The following is a 19,790-nucleotide window of genomic DNA, read 5'->3' as shown; positions in this document are numbered from 1 at the left end:
CGGCTTGCCCGGATGTGGAGCAGGATGGGAAGAAGGAGGTGGGGGAGCTGGAAAGCTGTCAACAGTCGCCCATCAAAAATGGGTATTGCATTAATTCACACCCAGTTTCAAATTTGTGTGTTCGCCTGAATAGCCACATCATTATCAAACTTTCATCAAACATGTATACCTACTATGTGCCGGGCACTATTCTAGGTGCTAAGATAACAGCAGGAAACAAAACAGCCACAAAATTGCTGCCCTTGCGAAGCTCACATTCCAAGGGGGTGGTGACAGACGTAAAACAGAAGTAAACTGTAGACAGGATGCTAAGTGCCGTGGAAGAACATACACCAGGGACGCAGGGAGAGTGACTGCTAGCAGTGGGAGTTTTAGCTATTTTATTTATTTATTTTTATTTTTATTTTCATTTAATTCTTTTTTTTTTTTTTTTTTTTTTTTAGGCAAGGCAACCCTTGGTTGACCTCACAGATTGCAAGGACCTTGTCAGCTTACAATCCCTTATTTCTTAGTTTTTTACACCTACAGCACCTGGTCTTCCTAGGTGGTCTCCCATCCGAGTGCTCACCAGGCCCGACCCTGCTTGGCTTCCGAGATCAGACGGGATGGGGCTTGTCCAGGGTGGCATGGCCGTAGACTAGTTTTAGTTATTTTAAGTAGACGGCCAGGGAAGGCCTTGCCTTGCGAGGAAAGGCGTGAGGAGGGTGAGGGAGTAAATCTTGCAGAAACGTGGGGGAAGAGTGTTTCGAGTAGAGGAAACGGCATGTGCGTGGGCCCTGGGAAAATGCAATTTTAAGTGAAGAAAAGTTTGGTTTTCATTGAATGCAATGTTATGCGATAGCACATAATTCATTTTGTGCTACTGGAATATTGTATTTGCCTGCTTCAGAGATTGGCGTTCTATTTGACAGAAAGGCTCTACTCTAAAAAAACGAGGGAGGGAGAGAAGGGGAAAAGGAAGAAAGGAAGGAGCGGGAGGGAGGGAGGGAGGGAGAGAGGATAGACGGACACTGCTGTGTCCCAGATTGGAAAATGTAGGGAAGTAGCAGGTGACGGTGCTGCCTCGGGCACCTGCTTCCCCACAGCTTTGCTCTAGGGTGCTACTCTAGGAGGCAGCGGATTTTATCATTTTAATTAGATCATCTCTAATAACTCAGTCTAACATCCTCATGTGCAGGACCCTAGTAAAAGAGCTGTAGAGGTCTCTGTCTGTCATCAGACTTCAGTGACACTTGTCAAGTGCTTCCATTGTGCTCTTGAGATACAGCACGTCATCCACATAAGAGGCTTTTTTAGTGAACTAGGCCATGTCGTGATTTCACATCAGTGGTAGATCGGCCCTGCCTGCCAATTTTTCTGTCCTGCCCTCCCAACCCCCTCACTTCTGGGTGCATGGATTAACTTATTTATCCTCATGACAACTCTAGGGTGTAGGTGCTGTTACTGTCGAGGCCAGAGAGGAGCAGAGCTGGGGTCTGTGCCCAGGTAGTGGACTCACTGTGGAGTCCAGCTGTACACCAGGCTGGTTTGTAGAGTGTCAGGATGTTTCTAAATTTCCATTGGAAAGTCTCAGCAGCTTGTCCTGGAGATCCTTTTCATGGACTCTGAAGATTCTGTGGGCCACTAGGTCCTTGGATAACTTGGGTGGTTTGTCATTCATTGGCAGGTGTCCCGGGCGCCCCTTTAGCTGTGAAATCTTCCTTGCTGCCATTTAGATTCTCTCATAGGATGAAAGGCTGTCAGTGAGACCTGCCAGATCCCGGGACAGACCACGGTCTTCAGAAGCATGCTAGGAACATGCATCGTGCGTGATGATGGTGCATGACAGTGGCAGCGGCTCCGGGCACACTGAGCAGACCCAGTCAGCTCAGTGAGCTTTGGGCTCCGATTTCAGTGTGTAACTGGACAAGAGCCTCCATCTTCCCCTGCAGAAACCGTAACCAACTAGATCCTGAAATGTATGTATTATGAATTGAATTGCGTCCCTCAAAATTCATAGGGTGAAGTCTTAACCCCCCAAGTATGTCAGAATGTGACCTTATTTGGGTAGAGGGTCATTGCAGACGTAATGAGTTAAGATGAGGTCGCACTGGAGAAGGGTTGACCCCTAATTCGGTATGACTGGTGTCCTTATAAAAAGGGAGAAATTTGGACACAGACAAACATGCCAAAAGAACGCGATGTGTAGAGGAAGGCAGAGATGGAGTGATGCTTCCATTGGCCAAGGAATGCCAAAGATTGTCAAGCAAACCACCGGAAGCTAGGAGAGAATCATGGGACGGTTTCTCTCTCACAGCCCTCAGAAGGAACCGACCCTCCTGACACTTTGATCTTGGACTTCTAGCATCCATAAGATAGTAAGTATATGTTGTTTAAGCCAGCTGGAATGTAATGCTTTGTTACGGTAGACCCTAGCAAACTAATACAGTGTGATCAAATATCTAGGCCTGCACTCATGGAGCAGTCTGATTCTGTTCTCTATGACAGAGAGGGTTAACAACATTCTTACTAACTAATTTTATAATACGTGACAAGACGATGCCAGAATAAATCAAAGGGGCTTGAATATTATGTTCCAGGCCCTGGGCTGGACACCTGCCATGTGTCAGATTCTGTGTTTTCAAGGCACTGGCATTACAAAGGTGAATGTATCCTTCAAGAATTTAGTCTTTACCTCTGTATCTTATTTTTCTAATTTTTCTTTTTTTTTTGGTAAGAAGAGGTTGGTAAGAGATTTATTTGACTTTTCTATGTCCTTATTCTAAAGAATATTAGAGGCAGAAAAAAAAAAAGGCAGGAAAAACAAGAAAACAAAATCAGGTCAGGAGTTTCAAAACGCATGCCAGAGGGAGAAAAAAAGTGGTGTAGATGACAGAGGCTCTGTTCATCCCTCTGGCGACCAAATCAAAGTTGTGACGGAAACAAGGAGCAGCAGCAAGGAAAAAAATCGCCTGAGATGAACAAGCCATACAACTAGGGAGAGATCCAAGAAATCACCTTGCAATGGCAGAAGGTAGGACAGGGTGAGGACGAGGGACTGCCGAGTCCCCAGCGGCTGAGTGGGACAGAGGCTGCAGCAGCAGTGGACGTCTCTTAAAGGGGCCGCGTCTGTGAGCTGATTTTCATGGTGTTGGACCTGCTTGCTCTGAGCACCAGTGCTAACTAGGCTGCGCGCAGGGGCACCAAAGACTTACAGTGAAACATTGTGAGAGTGAGGGCCAAGGAAAGGCTCGCTCTGTACAGAAGTGCCGGCGGTATCCATTGTTCCCTGTTGAACGCCCCCCTCCCCCACCCCCACCCCGCCCCGCCCCGCCACCCAGTGGGCGGACACAGCACAGCTATAGCCTTGACATCATCAATCTGGATAACAGGTCACTCAAACCAGAGGATTCCCTGAAACTCCACCTTCCCCAACTCATGGCCCCACCCAAGCCACATTGCTATATCCTCAGCGAGTCAGGTGCTCCTTGCTGAGCAGCACCTAGACTTACACTGGAGGCAGCTGGCCTCGGTTGCTGGGTGTGGCCTTTTGAGGCAACTATAAGCACAGCATCTGTGGATTGGTAGCTGAATCTTAACAGGTGGCCCCAGATGGATAGAGGCTTGGGCTAAATTTGGCCTGCAGCTGAACCCTTCTCAGGACTGTGCCACTGAACACGTCCTACTTCACAAATCCACACTGATAAGACCAGGAGACTTAGGAGCTTTGCCTAGTACATAGAAACAGACATGGAAAAGCAGCCAAAATGGGAAGACAAAGAAGCAGAAACCATATGAGAGAACAGAACAGGGATCCAGATATAATGGAGTCAAGTAATCTACCAGGTGCAGAGTTCAAAACACCGGTTATAAAGATGCTCAGTGAACTTTTGGGAAGTGTAGAGAACTCCAACAAAGAGATAAAAAACATAAAAATGGAAATGGAAGTTATAAAAGAGATCCAGTCTGAAATGGAGAACACATTATCTGAGATGAAAAGTATATTAAATGGAATAAACAAAATAAATAAGGAAAAGGATCTAAAGGTTGGGAAAGCTGAGGACACGCAATCAGAAGGGCAAGAGATAAGATGCCAAGACTATAAAAATAATTTAAGGAGAATATGGGACACTATTAAGGGTCCAAATATCCGTGTGATCAGCATAACTGAAGAAAATTAAGATGTCAAACAGTTGTTTGAAGAAATAATGATGGAAAACTTCCCTAACCTAGTGAAGGAAATGGACGTAAAACCCCAGAAAGCTTAGAGAATTCCAAAAATCAGGCATCCAAAGAGGCCCACACCAAGACACATCACAATTAAAATGCCAAAGTTTAAATACAAAGAAAGAATACTAAAAGCAGCAAGAGAAAAACAAATAATTACTTATAAGAGAACACCCATAAGACTGACAGCTGATTTCTCAAAAGAAACTATGCAGGACAGAAGGGCTTGGCAAAAAATATTTCACGGGATGAAGACCCAGGATCTACAACCAAGAATAATTTATCCAGCAAATTATCATTTAGAGTTGAAGGACAGATAAAGAGCTTCCCAGACAAAAAGAAATTAAAGGAGTTTATCAGCAGCAAGCCACTATTACAAGAAATGTTAGAGGGACTTCTTTAAGAAGAAAAAACATCTATCAAAAACTGGAATAAAGAATGGTAACAACTACATGCCTATCAATAAGTACCTCAAATGGAAAAGAATTAAGGCTCCAACTAAAAGATAGAGTGGCCGAAAGGATAAGAAAACAAAACCCCTACATATGAAAAGGAAAGGGGTAGAAAAAGATATTGCTTCAATGCACTTGGAAGGTATTTAAGTCAGACAGAGAAAGATAAACACTATATGATTTCACTTACATGTGGAATCTAAGGAATAAAAAGAACAAACTAATCAAAAACAGACTCACAAATATAATGGACAATTTGGTGATGCACAGAGGGGAGGGAGAGGTTGGGGGCTGGGAGAATGGGGTGAAGGATTAAAGAAGTACAAATTAGTAGCTGGTGGATGGACACGGGGGTGGGGAGCACGGCATAGGGAATGCAGTTAGCGTTAATACATTGGCTAGGTGGAGGGTCAGGGGAGGGAGAGAGCAATTGGGATCATTTTACGAATTATATAGGTGTCTAACCAATGTACTGTATAGTTGAAACTAATTAAAATTAAACAACAACAACAACAACAACTCATGCCATATGATCGAGTGCAGCGGTTCCCCAACCTGTGCAGGGACCAGTTCTCCTCTGAGAATCTAATGCCTGATGATCTGAGGTGGAGCTGAGGTGTGATGCTCTCGGGAGTGGGAGTGGCTGCAAATACAGATGAAGCTTTGCTCTGCTCACCCACCGCTCACCTCCTGCTGTGTGGCCTGGTTCCCAGCAGGCGGCTTGAGGGTTGGGGACCCCCGATCTAATGCACAAATTCGGTCCAGAGCATACTAGTAGCTAATGCAGAGATGGAAACACAATTCCTCAAGTGGTTCCTGTCGACCATAAGATTTTTAAAAAGCTGTTTGGGTGATGCTTAGCTCTTCCTTCAGACTTGAGGTCTGAAACTAAGAAGAGATTTCTTTAAGGATCTGTACAGGGAGGACACTGTGAAACGCCAGGTCTGCAACTAGAGTGATAAATGCCTGTCTTATTAATTCACTCACAGAAAGAGATAAGGGAGTCGGCGTTGGCCAATTTGAGGAATCTCGCAAGCAAGTTTTCTGGGGGAATTGCATTCCCTCTTCAACCAAGGCAGCCAGACACCCAGTTGCTAGATCTTCTGGAAAGACCCAGGTGCTAGATGAAAAGGATTTGGGGTGGGGGTGGTCTGGGTCCTTAATGTCGGATGTCCCCGTCTATTCCGGGAACCTCAGGTTGCGGGATGCTCGTGCAGCGAGCTGTGAAGTGCTCCCCTGGTATCGCACAGACCCATTTAAAAATGCTTAATATTTTAGCACATTCCCATTTAATTCCTTTGTATGTTCCCTACGTTTTCTTCATCATTATTGCTGATTACCAGGCTATTTGTGTAAAGGGAGCTATTTGCAGGGAAGAGCAGTTTTTGCCTTTAAAATCAGTCACTCGGGGCCTCCTGCTCACTGCTTTCCACGATGGAAAACTCCCCTGGCTAGCATCGCGAGAGGAACGGTGGGGAGGAAAATAATTAACTGCGGCAGGCAAGCGGAGGAAGAAGCGGATTATAAAATGGAAAGTTTTCTCTCTTCGGTGCAACTTCCTCTTAACAAGTGCACGGGGGTGAATTTTTATTTTTAAGGGACATATGTTCTCTGGATGGGAGTCTGTGTGAGCTAACGAAAGAAGAATGCTCACGGTGGCAATAGGAATACTCTTGGCAAGGCGTGGTGGGGACAGACCAAAGGGATGGAAGTAAAGTCTCACTCCCAAGCGCCTTCAGACTCGAGGGCAGGTGTATACAGTGATTTGACTCGGAGGGGACAGCCTCTGGATGGGGGTCTCCACTCTGCCACGCCCTTAGACAGGCTTTAAGCCTCTCCGAACCGCAGCCTCTTCATCTTCGAATGGGGGGAAAAATATTAGTTCTTGCTTCAGAGGGCCATGGGGAGCATTAAATGAGATGGATTGCATGACATAAAGAGCTTAGTAGGTATGGCTTTCAGTACATAGGACTCAGTGACTGGGAGCTGCTATTATTATCAGCAGTTCATGTGACAGCCCTGAGAGGCTGGTTTGACTTACAGGTGAGAAAACAGAGGGATAAGGTTAAGTAAATGATGAGGGTCATACAGCTGGAAAGGCGCACGGTGGGGACTGGAAGCCAGTAGGGCGGATTCCGGAATTTCTCTCTCTCCACCTGCAAGCACAAGCACATTCGGTAGGAAGTTTTAACGCTTAGCATTTGTGTATCTCTGGGCCGTTGTGCAGAGTTCGTGTCTAGGCCTGGAGAAGAGAAACTTGTGGTGTACTTTTCCTGTAGACCACGTTTTACCCAGTCCAAGAAGACACCATCTATGGCAGATTAGGTCACTATTCAGCAAGTGCTCACTTCCTCCTTCATCTCCTACATTCAGTGGTGTTATGTACTTTCCAACACCCTAACTTTGGGCTTCTCCAATGTGACTTCTTTCACCAATGGGATGTTAGCAGATCCGACTTGAACAGAAGTTTGAAATAAGCAAGAACAAAACCCAGAAGAATGAGAGAGGCATGGAACGGACTTGAACCCAGCTAATCTCAGTTTAGATCAGCCAGACCCCAGTTAACCAACAGGCACATGAGCAAGGAAGGAATACTTACTGTAAGTCACTGAATGATGGGGCAGCTTGTCACACAGCATTATGGTGGAAACAACTGACCTATATATCATTCATTATAAGATATGCCATTATTTTGTGAACCACAAAGAAAAAAACCCATGCCAATTAAATTAAGACAATCTCGTACTTGCATCTCCAGTTCCGAGTTGTTAAAATGTGAGAAAAAAAAAAAAAGTACCTCTTAGATGTGATAAAATTTGGTGTTAAGAAAGACATTGCCTCAGACCCGAGAAAAGACAGTCTGGAACAGAACTTGGATAATATGGAGGTTAACAGCCCCTTCTGAGAAGTATCTAACATATCTGATAAAATAGTTGAGCAATTTTTTGATATCCTCTAATGAGATCGAGTCCTTTTTTGGGTGGTAGATGTACTCACATTGCTGGCCCATCGGACTCGTAACGAAGCTAGTGAACTTTAGCCATTTTTCCCTTGAATGATGCTGTCTAGCTCCTTTCTACTCAAAGTGTGGTTCCTGGACCAGCAGCATCGCCGTCACCTGAGAGCTTGTTAGAAATACAGAATCTTGGGCTCCACTCAGAACTCCTGAATGAGAATCTACATTTTAACAGGACATCCAGGCGATTCATACACACATTGAAATCTGAGTTGCTATCGTCTAGCTGCCCTCTTCCTCCTATGAAAAACAAAAACCAAAACTCTCTCCAGGAAGAAATCTTCAAACTGCCTTTGTTAGAAGCCTGATTCTCTTGCTACAAGTTTGAAATAAAACTAGGAACACACGTTAGCAATCAGTTCATCCAGAAAGTTCTTTAAGCATATCTGTAGTAGACCGTCTCACCCTTGAGGGCACTCTGCTTACCATGTGTCTCCCATTACCTGAGGAAGCTTCCATCTTCGGGGCTCTCCGGCAAAGTAGGACTGAATATCACCTAAAACAGACAGTCCCAGCTCTTTACAAGGGGCCTTGCAAGAACCTGCAGAAGACTGAAGACTTGGGAGGTAGTGAAGGGAACTCAGGTTCAACCTTTCTATTATGAGGGGCAGGGGATAAACCACCATAAATCACTTTGTTAAAAACCAACAGCCCAGATGTACTAAAACTACAACAATAACAACAACAACAACAACAAAATCCAAACAACTTTTAATGGTATTATGGCTCTGTATCCAGCTGGTTTTCACTCACTTTTTCTGTCTCTGCCAGCAAGAAATATGAGACTGTAAAGCCAGGAGTGCTTCGATGGGGAAGGCAAGATGACATTTAGATGAACGAACACTCCTAGGAATCCTATTTTGGGGCTGTCTTGCTCTTACGGAAGGGAATTGCCTACGTGGGAAATTTTCACTTAACACATTTTACTGTTTTCAAATAATAGCAAATGATTTAGTTTCTTTCCAGTTTGTGGAGGCTGGAGGCTTGGGGAGTCCACTTCATCTGGCTGGCTCACACCCTGTTTTGTCAGCCCACCCAGACCTATTGATTTCAGAGGAGGAGAAGAAACAAAGGGATCTGAAAAGCTATCCTCAAATTCTTGAATTTTCAGATAACCTGTACGACATGCAAAAATTAATAACGCAGCCCCGATTCAAACGCACCCCAAGCAAATATTTTGCATTTAAATTCCCGCATTCGAATGCCCTGTTTATACAATAACTTAATAAATCTAGCCCGGCTGCCAAATTGACAAGAAGGTGAGAATCATTCATTAAAATGCAAATGCAATTGAGACGAAATTTGGAATACATTTATTACAGTAATTGAACTTCAGTCAACTGTAGTCACAACACAGATTTTGAACTGCCTTTCAGACAAAAGGATGTGTTGTGTTGTTCCCCCCTCCCCACACACAAGTTAATATCTTTGTCAGCATGCAAATTAAAGTCATTTCCTGAGTGCTAATGATTTGCAATGGAGGATTTCACTCTTCTTTATAGGACAAGATTGCCCGAGATAAAGGTCAACTGCGTACACAAAAGATTGCTCTGGTAGCATATTGTGTATACAGCAAATTGATTGCAAACATATTCTGAGTGCTCATTGCAACCACATTCTTACTAAATCACGTCGGAACATCTCTTTACCATCCCTAGGTCATTTGCTAATTGCAGTGCCAGACAATGGGAGATTCAGGATGTCCCCGTCCAGATCAAGAGTTCTAGATGGATTTCTTTCCTTTCCGAATGACTCAGCCTAAAGAGAAAAGGATCCATTCATGGATTCCTTTTGATCATAAATAAGACGGGGACTGGGATAAATGCTCAGAAAACTTGAGTCTCGATAGAGAAGTCACTCTAGCTGCTCCAGACCCTTTAATGGCTTCTCTCTTTTCTCAGGACGAAGTCCAGACCCCTAACCCATGGCAGTAGGTCCTCAAAGATCTGGTATTATCTCTAACCACTTACTTAGCGATTTGTTTGCATCTCTCTCTCCCCCTCAAAATTGCACACGGTTTTGCTTCTTTCTGTAGTACCTTCTTCTGCTTCCTGAGTTGGCTGATTTCTATGTGTCCTTTCAAACTTGGGGAAAACTGTCAACTGTTGGCCATTTAATCCCATTCTTCCTCCCGTCCCTGAACTCCAGGCTAGGTCAAGTGCCTCCTCTGTGTCCCTACAGCTCCCTCTGTCTACATGTTCCTCATTATTATGCTCGTCACACTGTGGGGCGATTGCCTATTTCCTCGTCTGCTTTTCTTACTAGACTGTGGGCTCCTTGAAGACGGTGCCTGGCAGAGAGCTGGTGGTCAGCATTTGCTGGTCTTCCTTCTCTACCTCTCTTCCCTTCTCCCAATGGCAGAAAGTGCCAGTTGCCTACCAAATATCTATTTTTCTAGCTTTCTTAGTAACAGAAATTTGGGGGCATCACCAGAGCAAAAAAAAAAAAAATCAAAATAAAACAACAACAAACAAAACTACATTTTCCAGCTCCCCTGGCAGATAGGACAGGTCAATGAAGTCCAAGCAGAAGTCACTGGGAGGGGCTTCTGGGAAAACATTTTAAAGGGAGTTAATACAGCTCGGGTGGTGTATACCCTTTGGCCCTGTTGTCTCCTTCTCCACTGCTGCCTGGAACTGAGCTGTAATGGGTGTAGCACCAGCAGCCATTGTGTATGAGGAAACCTTGCAGATGGGAGCAAATACTAAGGTAGTAGATTAACAGATAGAAGGAACATGGGCCCTGGATGAAGCCATCATATCAGTACTTCCTCCAGAAGGTAAACTTTTATACGAGAGAGGTAAACCTTCATTTGTTTAAGTCATGGAAATTTCAGGGCTCTGTTTACCCTGCAGCAGAATGCAGTCCCACCTGACGATCTGTCTCTCTGTCTTTGTCTCTGTCTCTTTTTTTTTTTCCTTGACGAATCTGCCATGATTATCACATTTAAAATGCCATTGTCCTTGGCTAAAATCATTGGCCAGGGAAAGGCAAGGGGAGAGGTTGGTTTGGATCATGAGGCAGGGAAACTTAAGAAGCATGAAATTCTGCTCAGCGAAGTAGGTCTGGGAGAGGCTCCACCGAGGGTGCCTGGGGGGCAGCCAGGAAGTAGGTAGCGGGAGGATCTGAGCTGTCAGGAGTGAGGGCTGGGAGAGCAGAGGTGCGGGTACTGCCGGAGAGCAGCCAGGCCGTCTGGGGCGGTGGGAGGAGGTCCGTGCATTGTGATGACTTCGGTGAGGCACTGAGCTGGGCGCTTTCTAAGCTTTATCTCCTCGATTCCTCACATTATCCCGATGAAGTAGAAACTTCTGCCGATGAGGGAACTAAGGCTCAGAGAGGTCAAGGGGTCTGACCGTAGGGTGAATAACCGGTGGAGCACTGGTTTTGGAAAAGGTCCGTTCTAGTTTTAACTGGTCGTGGTTTCCTTGTCACTCAATGTCTGTGACTTTGACCTCTTTGAGACGCGTTTTCCTCATCTGTAAAATTGGGATAAATTAATGCTCATCCTAGGATATTGGTGAAATCACGTGTGAGAGGAATTTAGCATAGGGCTGGGCACATCGGAGGTATTCGGTAAGTGACCACGTTCATCCTCATCACCACCATCGCCAGCAAAGCCATGAGCGACTGCTGTTACAACTCTCTCGCTTTGCACACAGCGGGGCTGGTGGTTTGGCCGTAAGCCCCACAGGCTTCTGGGAAGTGGCACTTGGTTCAAGTGGTGCGCTTGGGAGCTTCTCTCCCCTGAGGGTGGTGGCGAAACCAGTCTAATTAGACCGCAATTATTTGGGGATTTTGGTAAATTGCATTACTCGGTAATTCATAAAGGTCTGTGTATCTATGGTACATGGTGGTGGTAGGATAAATGCTCGCTTATCATGTAAGTAATGAAATTTATTAAGCTAAAGGGCTAGGGAATTAACCTCTGCTCTGCTGAATGAGAAATTACGTGCACAAACCTTCTAATTATTTTAAGTGGTTTTCTTTTCTGGGTTCTTTATTTATTAATCTCTTATCTCAGATTTTCACTAAAGCGAACAAAGAAAAGGGGAAAAGGAGAAGGAAGAGGTGGAAAGACGAACTGAAAGAACCCACACTGTAGCCCGGTGGCTGTTTCAGGGGGAGACACTGCTGCTAATAGTGAGCGATACGGGTTTAGGTAGGACTGGGACATACCGCAACGTCAGTTAGAAAGCCAGGTTCTGATTCCAAACCTCCCAACAACTGACTGTGCGATTTAGGTAGATGAATTAACCCCTCTTTTCTCTTACGTAGGAATAGCCATCGCTACCACCACCTTCACCGCTACCACTTCAAGAATAATATGAATCATTCCCATGGGGCAATGACTGCGAAAAAAGCTTTGTGGCTACCGATCTCTTTAACTTCCTAAAATAATCCTCCAAGGCAACTATTGGTCGTATGATCAGCCCCATGTCACAGGGAGGGAACCGAAGTATGGAGGAGTTCTGTGACTTATGCAAGCTTACCCAGATGGGCTGCAGTCTGGACTGGTACCCGGGCCTGAGCCTCTCTTCCTCATTGGTTCTTTGAGATAGTATTGTCTTATCTGACTCATTGTGAAAGGTGAAAAATGAGGAAATAGATGTGAAAGCATGTTTTTGTTTTTTTTTAAAGTCGTGGAAACACAAAGTACAGTTCTTAATTGGATATTTGAAAGATAAAGGTTTGGTCCTGACCGCCTAAGCAATTATCGCTAATTGCCAGGGCCACAATTGGAAAGGTAAGCCCTCTCATCAGTGTGGGGTAGACACACAGGTGAGTCGGTAGTGAGTGAAATCAACATGCGAAAAAAGCTGTCTCTCTCTGCAAAGCGGCTTTAGAGTTTTGGCTAAATTGATCTCTACAAATTAAATTCCTCGAAGGCAGACACCATGTTATACTCATCACTTCTGTCCCCTCCCCGTTTTGGGGCGTATAACGGGCACCTAATATTTTTGATTATCAGTTTAAGAAAATGATGAGTTGATTTAGTGAAGAAAAAGAACACCAAGAAGAAAGAATACGTTGATCATTTGATCTCCTGTTGAAGGTCAATTCTATTCTTCTCCATCTCTAAAATTAGAGACCACATCTTCAGGCCCCATTTTTCATGATTCACAGATTTATTGTCAGTAAGTGTTTAATGTAAATCTCTTCACTGCTTGTCAATCCCATTTCCACGTATCCTGCCTAATTTTGAATGCAACTCACTTAATTTCTTCTTTCCTGGCATCTCTATTGGACATTGAGTACGAACAATGTGCTACATGAGGCTGAGGAGAGAGGCAAAAAGTTAAAAGATTTGACCTTTGCCTTCAAAAAGTTTGTGCTCTGGTTGGCAGAGTGCAGATTCACTCCTGGTTCATAGCCTGGCATTGGGAATCACCATTCTGACCTGAGACAGAAGCTGGACCGAGCATTTTGGAGGCGAGAAGACCCTTGGGGAAAGAAAGCCGAGTCCTCGTTTTGCAAATGAGGAAACTGAGGCCCAGAGAGGAATGGTATCACACGGCAAGTCAGAGGCAGACCCGAGACAATAGTGGGGACCGTGGGTTCCCAGTCCACTGCCCTCTCTTCGAAACCCTCGGCCGCCTTAGGCACAGCTCGAGGAGTCGAAAAATGTGACACGTTGAGCTAGGGGCTTGGAGTTCACAAGTCTTGGCCACGAAATGACCAGAACGTTCTTGCCTCTTTGCTCCGCTTCCCTGCTGTTTTGGTCCTCCGTGGTGCATTGGAGTCACTTTTTACAAGTGCACCACTCGCCGTTTTGGTCCTCCAGTGGCTCCCAAACATCCAAGCTGGCTCCCCCCGTGTTGTCTCAGGGCTCTACCCCTCAGTGGGGCAAGTATCAAAAGTTTTCCATCCCGGCCGCCATGCTCCAAAGTCAGGCTGTCGTCATCTCTGGTCTGCATCATTGCCAGGCCCCCTTTATCGGCCTCCCTCTCTGCCTTGGACCTCGTTTGTCCCCTTCTGTTCCTTCCTGATGTTGGACGCCATGGCTGACAGGGCTTGATATGAGCTGCATCTGTCCCATCTCCTTAGCCTTTTCTTTGCCACATGATGCCTCCTGTTCCCCTCGCCCCGAAGGTCCTTTTCTTCTTCGCCTGGGTGACTTCTGTTCATCCTTTAGATCTTGCTCAGCCGTGAACCCCGCTCCACACTGGAAGTTACCTCTGCTCTTCCCAGGCTGGATCGGGCACCTCTAGTCATTGCTACTCTCACCTGCTGGTCGACTCGTCTGTCCAGGCACTCCCTCCGCCAACCCCCACCCCCAGGCTGAGCCCCTTGAAGGCTGGGACAATTTGTAAATCTTTTCTGTGTCCCCCGAACCTGCACATAGGGAGTCCTCAGAAAATAGTTATATCAAGAATACCTAAACTATTCGAAATTCTTGCATTTCAAATCGTGTTAAATGCACATCTGCTTTGGGGCAAGTAACAATGATGCCACCCTACTTTGATGTGGGACATTTACATTCTCTTCAGATGGATCAGGTATAGAGAACCGTCTCTGAGGAAGTTGAATCATCCAAACAGGATAGAGATAAATGGATGCCTTTGAAATATATATATTTTTTTCAGCTGGAAACTCGAATATAGCTGTGCTCTGGAAGAAGTGATCAAATGAAACAGGCTCCCCATGTGCCTCTCAGGAAAGTTATTTCTTTAGTCTCTGACCTGCCTCATGCCAAATGACGACAGGTGGTGTTTAAATTCCCGGAGAGCACGTGGATCCAGCATTTAATATCAGGTTACACGGTACGCATGTGTTGAGCTTTGATTGATGGTACGATCTCCTGGACTTTGCAAGCTTTATGTGACCTAAGTGTTCACGTGCACACATGCACGCACACACACACACACACACACACACCTTTGTTCATACACTGTCTTGCCCCCTAAAGTCACTCCAGTCCTCGTAAGCATCCCGAAATGCAAACATAATGATGGTGACCTAAAATGGCCTTTTCGTCAGAAGATGCTGACCGAGGCCGCCATCCCCAGTGGCTTCTGTGTGGTTAAAAGGTACCCTGGCCCAGGGCTACTCTTTAATTAATGTGAGTCAGCATTCGTATGAGAGGACCGCATCTCTTCTGGAAGAAGAATAAAAGCCTGCCAAGTGTCAACCACCAGTTCTACATGCATCCCAATTAAGGTGATTTCCGGAAGGCGGCAGAAGCCCACCACAGCTCCGGTTTCTAGGCAACTGCTATTAAGAGTTCTGAACCTCATTGGAAAGGGAATATTGGCAAGTCTGCCTCGTGAAGGAGTCTAATGTGTCCCTTCCGGCTCCCTCTCCTCCCCACCCCTCTTCTCGTCTATTTACCCCATCTTCTTTAGCAGCAAATTATGGCTTGGAGTGGGTGATGAAGAAGCTAAATACCCTGAGGGCAAAAAGCCTGGGAGGACTTGGACTTGGAAAATCATGCCAATGGTAGCCACTACTTAGTACTTCCTGTGTGTCAGGCAGGACCCTAATGTCTCGCACCTGTTATTTAATCCCTATGCTAGACCTACAAGGCAGGTGTGACAAAGATGGGAAAACCGAGGCTCACACAATGGCAGCTACTTGCCTAAAGTCACGATAAGAAGGTGGCAAGGCCAGAATTTACTCTGGTCTGTCTGAATCCAGGAGCCAGTGTCTTAACCACTGCCCTCTCCTGCCACTTGTCAGCGTGCAGGTAGTCATGCTACCTCGGAAAACAAAAGCACGGCATAGCATTTGGAGGCAATTCAGCAGTCGCTTTTCTGAGATGAACTGATTGAGCATTTTTTTTTAAAGAATGCAAACCCCACCACCCTGCAATACCCATCATTACCTATTGTGCTTAATGACTAAATGGAATGAATGGGAGGATTATTCTTCATGGACCTGCCAGGGTGGACATAAAAAATGCATTAGCAGGCAGAGAGAATTTTGCTAGAGTGCACCGACAATTTCCAGAGTACTCCTGGCTTATAATTTCGAGACCGACAACAGACAATGGAATAAGGCACAAGACCACCAGCCAGTGATCTTTTGGCCCATGTTCTTCTGCTTGATTGATGGTGAGGAGTACTTTCAGGAGACCCCGAACTACTCAGGAGTTTGCAATGGCATTTTCACTAAGTGTCGGTACACGGGAGATCGGAGGGATTTCAGATGCGGTGCAGTCAGAGAGGGGGCGTGTTGTCAAAGGCTTCCTTTCTGGATTCCCAACTTGAGTCTTGCCTGTCACCATGAGCAGAAGCTTCTGATGGCCTCCTGGACATGGGGTGGTTGTCTGACACTGCTGGTCCTTGTCATGGTACCTTCAGAGAGATCCTAGAAGATGTAAAACCTCTGGCCAAGATCACAGGTCAGCTCCCTCCGAGTCACCCAGGGTTGGCACAGCTGCATTAGTCTGAAAGCTTTTCTCTTTACATTCTGGTTCCCAGGATTAAGCAGTCACCTCTCAGCTTCCTCTTGCGTTTGAGAAGACCCTATATCAATTCATAGCCTGGAGCAGCAACTTGGTAAAAGTTTTCTGTGGTCACGACCCTATATCAATTCATATCCCGGAACAGCAACTTGGTAAAAGGTATCTGTGGTCACCTACCCTTTCGGGCCCTGTCCTAACTGTGATTGTGTGTAATTGGTTTTCTCTGCTTGGGGTCCCCCCCCCACCCGCACCAGCTCCCTATATGTTTTTTGCCTGGTCATTTCCTATTCACTTTTCTAAACCAAACGTTTCTGATACGTGCAAAGTCAAAGAACTAGAGGGATCTTTGAGGTAAAAGGTAAATGAGCCCGAACACACACCTTTTAATGCTGGGTCTAGTTTGCAAACCACCATAGACACTCTTACAAATAATCTGGCCTGTGATTTCTCTCTCTCCTCCCCACCTTTATTTTTATGTTTGTGTAACTACAATGAAAGGGCTTCTCAACTGTACAACCCCAGGGTACACTATTAACATCATATTCTGCAAATTGCATTTTGGGGGTTGTCATTCGCCCTGGAGCATACATTGTGAATGGTGGCCCCTGGAATTGTGCATTGGAGCAGCCCAGCTCTGGATGTAAACTGCCCGTCCCCACCTCCCCACCCCAGTCCTGTGCATGTGTGATACAGACCTTCGGGAACAGTTCACAGGATCTAAGGGTTGCTTTGCAGTTAATGTGCACTTGAGAGGCTGTTCTCAAGGCGGAGATGCAGATTCAGACTCCTGCTTTAACTGCTTGTTTGTGGATCTGGTTTTATTGAATGGATCCAGCATAAGCTCTTCTCATTTAAAGAATATCTTGCAAAATAATGTTCTGTTTTCCTTCGCACTGACATTCTTCCGGGAAGCTCTTGTTCGGAGCTAATCTGATCTAGGACGATTCCTAAAGCTGAACCCACAGTCAGATGTGCTGAAGGCCAGGCCATGCGTTTTCTTTAAATGGACCCAGGGGCCTGACAGAGACATTCGGAATTTTCCGACCCCCCAAACTCTGCCTGCCTGAGACGCAACCTAAGGGAACTTGCTGAAGCATCATTCTTGACACTTCTCAGGCTGTTTGATTTGGCTATCCTGCATTTTTTTTTTTTTTTTTTTTTTTTTTTTTTTAGCTCAGAGCAGAAAAGTGCTTCTTGAGCATTCTTGCTGACTTTGTTTTGTTTTCATGGAGGAATTTGAGAGGTTAAAGTCCAGGCAAGTTGCTCGGGGGTCCCCCTAGTCCAGTGGGGTGTGGCGAGGTGTGGCTTTGGTGAGGTTGTGGTGAGGTTTGACTTTGGGGAAATATTTCCCTCCATATCGTTGTCATCCATTGAAATTATTTATGTAATATATCTGAGTGCCTCAATAGAAAAAAGTAACTGTGCTCTCCCTGCAAGGTTTTCAGCCAGAAAAGGGTCAGAAAACCACTTTGCTTAGTTAGACACTAGGGCAGCTTCTCGCAAACTGAGCAAGAATAGGGCATCCTGGAGCCCCTAAAGGTAACCTCCCATGTGCATGTAGCCTGATTGTGTAAGGAAAGTCATCTAATCAAGCTCTATGGGGTGTGATCGCTATAACGTGTGGATCAGTGAGACGTCAGTGAAGAAAAGCCAGTGTGATCTATACGATCTTGGAGGACCTATTCTCTACAGCGCCACCCTGCGGCAGTGAGAAGCAATGGCAGTGGAGGCCACCTCGGCAACTTTCTCCAAAAGCTATGATATATTATACTACCTGTTAATACATGAGAGCAAGTGAGGGACAAGTGACTGGGAAACTGGTTTTAAAGATGATTCTTGTTCTTAGGTACTTCTGGAATAGAGATATAAGGAAATTAATACCTGTTGAATATATATTTGCAGACATTAATTTTGGAATAACAGGTTTTAAATTGCCTGCCATTTTTTAATTATTATTATTGCTTTGCACTCATGTGGGTCATGAGTTGGGCAAATGACAGAGCCACTTTCCTCACAGTGGGCTGCAAGGTGATTTTCAGTCTAGCATCCCAAGCGTTGTTCCTGAGTGCGGTACAGGTGTTCTGAGATGAGCTTGGAAAACTTGTGGGGTTTCTGGCTTTTTAAAGTTTATTTTAGTTTACTTTTAAGTGAGATCACGACTGCAGAATGTCAGTTAATATTATAGAAAAGACTGAGCAAAGATGTGATCAAAGGTTATAGTCTGTTCAAGAAAAATGGAAGTCTTCACCTGCTCTGAAAAAGGTGAATGGATTATAGCCATTGGCCATGGCTCGTCTGAGTGAAAAACCATTAAAATAATCACTTATAGAGGGACTGGGATTGAAGGAAGGACTGAGTAGGACAAAGATTTTATGTGAAGGATCCTGGGAATGAGAAATGATCTTGCTGATGCAGGCTGGCTCTGTCTTTGGCTCAGGTGGATATTGCCAATAAATTTAGAGGGTTTTTATTTCATGAACATATTATGTTTTCATCTTGCTTTCCACAGACTTATTTGCTGATGATGACTGTGTTGAAGTGAAAAGGGCTAAAGTCATGTCTGAAGTATTTTCAACCTCTCGTACCTTATTTCTTGCTTTTCTTTCATTTCTTATGAGAAAAGTATTTTATTTTAAGCATTTATGCATTAGCTACTTTTCAGCAACTGAAACACAATGTAAATCTGGAGACTTTGGTTAAAAGTCGAGAACTTTAATGCCGCATGCCTTAGGAATTTATCTTAAGGGACTAAAGTATATAATGATGTAACTCTGAACATGTCCATCTAAGCATTGTTTATGTAACAAGAGAACAAATTGAAAACGACTGAGAAGTCCAATGATAGGAGATTGGTTAAATTATGCTACATTCTTACTATGGAATATTACAAAACCACTAAGATGGTTGTTATGCTTGAGGAGATATTTGATATTAAAGAATTTATTGCTATTTTTTAAAGTGTGATAATATTATTGTGGTTATTGTGTTAGAAAGAGTCCTTGTTTAGATAGTTGTTTAAATATTTACAGATAAAATGATAAATGCTTCAAAATAATGGAGAGGATGACGTGTACATGAAGAAAAGATTGGCTGTGAGTTGATAATCATCGATCTAAGTAATGGGTGCCTAGAGGTTCATTATATTGTCTGTCTGGCTTTAGAGATACCTGAACATTTTCATACTAAAATGTTTAAAAAAATGAAGCTGCAGATGTGCGTTTATTGACATGGAAGATGTGAATAATCTATTGCTAAATAAAAATCAGATTACCAAATGGTATCTGAAGAATGGTGATTTTTTGGTCAAAAACTACACATGCATATGTAGAAAAAATTGAAGCTTGGTATGCCAAAATATGACTAAGGATTATTCCTCGGTGATGTAATTGTGCGTGGTTCTATTACTTGTTTATATGTCCTTATCCGTGCTGTCTCGTTTTTCAGAATTATTGTATTCGTATATTTTTAAAAGTCCTTTCAAACATAGGACTTGGGAAACTGGTAGTATCTATTAAAGTTGAGCATATGTAAGTATCTGTGAGCCAAAATAATTTCACTTTTAGGTATATTCCCAACAGAAGGGCATGCAAAAAAAATGTGCATAAGAATGTTCATTGAGGCTCTATTCGTAATAGCCCCCAAATGGAAACAACTCAAGTGTCCATCAATTCTAGAATGGACACGTTGTGCTGTCCCGTTACAGTGGAAGCTA

General features: G+C 44.5%; 1 protein-coding gene and 1 pseudogene across 1 annotated transcript in view; both read right to left on the bottom strand.

Moving 5' to 3' along the window:
• The window catches only part of CCDC60 (coiled-coil domain containing 60), a 139,413-nt gene that overhangs the window by 41,967 nt on the left and 77,656 nt on the right, over window positions 1–19,790 (bottom strand). The window lies entirely within an intron of this gene.
• On the bottom strand, window positions 520–638 carry LOC120606924 (uncharacterized; annotated as a pseudogene).

The sequence above is a fragment of the Pteropus medius genome, unplaced genomic scaffold (genome assembly GCF_902729225.1).
Source record: "Pteropus medius unplaced genomic scaffold, Ma_sr-lr_union100, whole genome shotgun sequence".
Taxonomy (NCBI): domain Eukaryota; kingdom Metazoa; phylum Chordata; class Mammalia; order Chiroptera; family Pteropodidae; genus Pteropus; species Pteropus medius.
Note: the sequence above shows the minus strand (reverse complement) of the source record. Positions and strands in the feature narration are given on the sequence as shown.